Raw genomic sequence first — 5,164 nt, 5'->3', positions numbered from 1 at the left:
TTCCAGCACATATTCATAGAAACTTTCAAATTCTTTCATAGAATCAAAAACTAATGAATTCAACAAGTGGGCCTAGTTGTAAAAGTCACAAAAACATAAAATTTTCAAGAAATAATCAAGAATTGAACTTACCTGCAGTAAAAATAGGAAGAACCAGCTTAAGGAAACCCTTCTATGGTGTTTTTTCTGATGAGAATGCAGAAAAATAAAGAGAAATCTAGATAATTCCACTTTGGTCCTAACTTTATTAAGTAAATTTTGCAATATTTCAATTTTGCCCTTAATTCTCCTTACTTTGTTGCTGATTTCATGCCTTTGCCGTCCAGTCCAAATAGAACTTGGGTCTATTTACCTTTTAAGCCCTCTTCCTTTTATCATTTAAGCTATTTAATCATTTCCCATAATTTTTCATTTGTTACAATTTAGTCCTTTTTGTTCAATTAATTATCGGAACTTTAAAATTTCTTAACGAAACTTTAATACTAACTTTTTATCACTACATAAATATTTATAAAAATATTTATGGCTTGGTTTAAAATCCCCGAGGTCTCGATACCTCATTTTCGATTCTAATATTTATTTCTAGTGTACTATTCACTATTTCAAAAATTTTCCTAACTTCACATTTAACTTATACTCACTAAATTAATAATATTTTCTACCCATTTGTCGAATTTAGTGATCTCGAATCACCGTTCCGACACCTCTAAAAATTCAGGTCATTACATTTTTCCTCGTCGGATTTGTGGTCCCAAAACCACTGTTCTGACTAGACCCAAAATCGGGCTGTTACAAAAAAAATCCTTCGTCTCAATATAAACCCCACTAAACCCTTAACCTAAACCCTTTTACAAAAACCCTAAAAGCTAAACACAAAAAATATTTTTAAAAAATAAACCCTAATTTAATAAATTTTATTAAAAACTCTAAATCCTAATTTAGTTTATTTATTTAAAACCCCTAAAACCTAATTTAATTTATTTTTTAAAATTTTTAAACCCTAATTAAATAAAACCCTAAATTATTTTAACAAAATACTAACACTACAACCCTAAAACCCTAAAACCTTAAACCCACAAAACTTGGGAACTAAACATGCAAATAGCCCACATCCCTGAGGGAGCGATTTCCCCATATAATGCTCCTATGTGGACGCGTTTTGGTGTTTTCAGCCCACTCCGGTAAATAATGAAAAAAGTGGCCCATTTCCGTAAATAAAATTGGAAATAGGCCTTTATTGGTAAAATGGTCCTAAAAGTCCAAGCAAACCATTTTTTTTTTAATTTTATGATTTTTTTAAAAAAAATTTAAGTTTTGCATACATATAATTTATTTTTTTTATAATTTTCAAAATTAGATTAAGATATTTTTAGCTTTAATTTTTTGGGGATTTTAATTTTTAAATGATTTTTGGGGATTTTAATGATTCTTTTAGTTTTTATAATTTTTAAGTGAAATTGAAAATTTTTTAACATGTGTTTGCGTGTCATTAGTTTTAGTTTAACAGAAATCTGGATTGGGGTTTTCAAGTCTACTTAGTAAAATTGAGTTTTAAAATTTTTTTTAACTTAATCTCTACTGATACATTAATTAGAAGAAGAAAAAACTCATTAAACCACCTACTACAGTCTGTTAAAATAAAAGCCATTTAAGGCCCTTGTCCTCTAATCTTAATAAAAAACTCTTTACAAGAACAACTCCTAAAAACACAAATGAAAAACCCTAGAAATCCTAAAAAGCGGAACATAACAACCAAACAAAAAAATCGGTTAGTAAAGAAGCCATTAGCCTCATTCTTTCCTCCTTTCGTCTCTTCATCAACATTTGAAAAAGGAGTGGATCTACCTCATTTCTGGTGAAGTTATTTCTTGAATTCTGGCTCTGATTCTTCCCTTCTGCAACTCTGAGTTTTAATCGCACTTCGTTATTATATCCTCATCATTTTACTCAGAAAATTTTAACACTTCTTCTCTACCCATACTCCCTCTATCCAAATCTACTATTCTTGTTACTTTTTCTGGTGCTTCTTCAATCCAAAACATTGGGGAGTCGAAATGTTTTCTTGCTTCAGCCATTTTGTGTGCTGCTTGATTTTTTGTTCGAGGTACGAATCTAAATCTTACATATTCAAATTTCTTAATCCTTTCTTTACTTTCTTCTATCAACGCAACACTGACCGATTCATCTTCTGTTACAACCATCACTTTGTAGATATGTTAATTGTTAGAACTGGGTTGAATTTTACTTAAGAATTTGCAGCAACTTACAGTAGAAAAAAATATTAGACAAGAAAAAAAAAGAAAGAAATAGGGAAGAGGTATGACAAAGAAAAGATAAAGATGTTAACTTGAGAATAAAATAGAACTTATTTATTTTCACTGTGTCCTCAACACCCTTCCCTGCTTATATAATAGTCTTGGAGCTATTACAATCCCTGAAAATCAAAACTCCCATGTATTTACAGACAGCAAGATCAGAACCAACCAAATCATGTATTTTAATATGTTTCCAAACTCACCGTATTATTCAAAATAGAAAGAAATAACATCAACTAGTAAAAAGAGCACGTAACAACTACTCCCCTTGTTCACAGGATCGTTGACCTCAAGGATTGAAGGTTGGAAAGCAACGTCCCAGATCAACCAAATTCTCCCAGGTAGCATCTTCTGGAAACAAATTTTTCCATTCGATCAACACCTTGGTCGTTGCCTAGTTTCCTATCTTTACCAATCTTCTATCTATAATTCGGATTGGCTCCTTTGGAAGGGTCTTATCCCAATCCATTGCTGGTAGTACAGGTTGAACTGGTTCCTGGCCAACATGGCGCTTAAGTTGGGACACATAGAAGGTTGGATGCACTCGTGAGTTTGGAGGTGGTAGGTGACTTCCCCAATCTTGGCTTCCACTTTGAATGGCCCAAAATAACGAGGAGCTAACTTATGGTTGAAGACTCTCTGGAAGATATGTTATCAGTATGGTTAGAGTTTCAGATAAACTCATTCTCCCATCTGGAACTACCAGTCGCTCTCCCTCTTATCCGAAAAATGTTTCATCCTATCCTGCAACCATTTGAGGTGGAATTGCAACATTTTCATTGCAGCCTCTTGTTGTTGAAAGCTTTGATCTACACAGGCCACGTTCGATGAACCAGCTAAATATGTCAGATAATGTGGAGGTGCTTGCCCGTATAAAGTTTCATAAGGCATCTCCTTGATGCAAAATGGAAAGTGGTATTATACTACCATTCAGCTAACGACATCCAAAAACTCAATTCCTTTGGTCGTTCCACAGTCATGCATCGCAAATAATATTTGAGGCATTTGTTTAAGGCTTCCATTTTTTTTTGTTTGCAAGTGGTAAGCAGTTAAATGGTAAAGTTTTATCCCAAGCTTAGTGAAAAGTTCCTGCTAAAAATTGTTGACAAAGATCTTATCCCTGTCGAAAACTATGGTGTCCGAAAAACCATGGAGTTTGAAAATATTATCTTAGTAAACTTGAGCAACTGTTAGAACTGAGTATGGATGGGACAAAGACACGAACTGCCCATATTTTGCCAAACGGTCTACTATTACCCATATAGCGTCCTTCCCCTATGAAACTGGTAACCCATTTATAAAGTCATGCTTATATCTGCCCAAGTTTTAGAAGGTATCGACAGTGGCTGTAAGAGTCTCAGTGAAGCTGATGGATCATATTTGTTCCTTTAGCAGACACCACTTTCTCTCACCCACCTTTTTATGTCTTTGGACATCTCTTTCCAATAGACCCAACCTGCCATGCGATGTCGTGTGGCAGTAGTGCCTGAGCGGCCCCCTAAGGAACTGTTATGAAAGAAAGTAAAAATTTCCTTTTGTATTTTTAGATCAGATCCTACCACTGACTTCCCTTTTACTCTTGAGACACGATGTAACACCCTTAACCTGTATCTGATGTCGGAATAGGGTTATAGAGTATTATCGCACTTACAACTCAAACAATCATACAATTCATATTTAATTATCATTCAAATCAAAAACCATTTAAATTTATTGATATAGTCCCTAATATGAGCCCTCGATGACCAAAATAGACCTTAAAAATGGTTCGGGACCAAACCGAGTACTCTACGAATTTTTAGAAAAACTTTGAGAACTTTTCAATGCGTAAGGGACACACGCTTGTGTGGCCAGGCTGTGTGGGGATTCGAAATAGGGACACATGGCCGTGTCCCAGCTCGTGTCTGAACCCATGTAACTCGTTGACTTGGGTCACACGGCCAACCCACACGCCTGTGTACCAGGCTGTGTACCCTTCGAAATGGCCTCACACACCTGTGTGCCAAGCCGTGTGCTAGGCCGTGTGAAGCTACTAACTTGAATTCTATAAAAGTATCAGGGGGAACACGACCGTGTCACCTGGCTGTATGTCACACACGGTTGAGACACATGCCTGTGTGTCTACCCATGTGGACAAAAATAGGTCATTTTTCAAGCCACATTTCTCACCTAAATAAATACCAACCTGGACACCATAATGTGCATACTACCTTAGCATAAATAGGCATTCAAAACTAGCCAATAACAATTTTATAACATGTAATGTCCACACATACAACATGATACCCATAAGCACATCAATTAACCACTTTAAAACATACCAAATATACTTCCAAAACATACCTAAATGGTCAACTCATATATGAGACATTGTGCCTAAAACTTAACATGCTTACCACATCTCATTTTCAATCAATTGGTACCCAAAATACCAATTCACAAACAAGGCATTCATATAGCAAATATATACCACATATCATAAGGTCATTTATACACATTTACATGTCAAAATATATGTCCACCATACAAACCAAATCAAATGGCCAAAACACAATAAGACATATAGGCCACATTAGCCAAAACACCTATACATGTCATTTAACCAAGGTATATAAAGTCCAAAGTACCACTATAAGTGTTTGATAGTGTGATGCGATCCTTGACGACTTCTAATCTAAAAGAGCTTCCGAGACACTATAAAATACGAAAAAATAAACGGAGTAAGCAATTAAGCTTAGTAAGTTCGTAAAACATATAATTAAACTTACTATATAACCATAAATTTAGGTAAGTAACTCAATTCAATTTGGCCAAAGCCTATCATATAACCATTTGCCAAGTTAGCCATG

At 34.7% G+C, this 5,164-nt stretch overlaps 1 long non-coding RNA gene across 2 annotated transcripts; it reads left to right on the top strand.

Annotated features, from left to right (window-relative positions):
- The first annotated feature begins 1,671 nt into the window (after window positions 1-1,671).
- On the top strand, window positions 1,672-3,515 carry LOC107928716 (uncharacterized). Of its 2 annotated transcripts, none has more exons than XR_005920638.1 (3): window positions 1,672-2,104; window positions 2,594-2,656; window positions 2,799-3,515. It is a non-coding gene; the product is annotated as an uncharacterized lncRNA (long non-coding RNA). The 2 variants fall into 2 exon arrangements; XR_001692683.2 differs by having other exon boundaries at window positions 2,767-3,515.
- Window positions 3,516-5,164: the final 1,649 nt, after the last annotated feature.

This window comes from Gossypium hirsutum, chromosome D11 (genome assembly GCF_007990345.1).
Source record: "Gossypium hirsutum isolate 1008001.06 chromosome D11, Gossypium_hirsutum_v2.1, whole genome shotgun sequence".
Classification (NCBI taxonomy): Eukaryota; Viridiplantae; Streptophyta; class Magnoliopsida; order Malvales; family Malvaceae; genus Gossypium; species Gossypium hirsutum.
The sequence above is the reverse complement of the archived record's forward strand: the minus strand, read 5'-3'. Positions and strand labels throughout refer to the sequence as shown.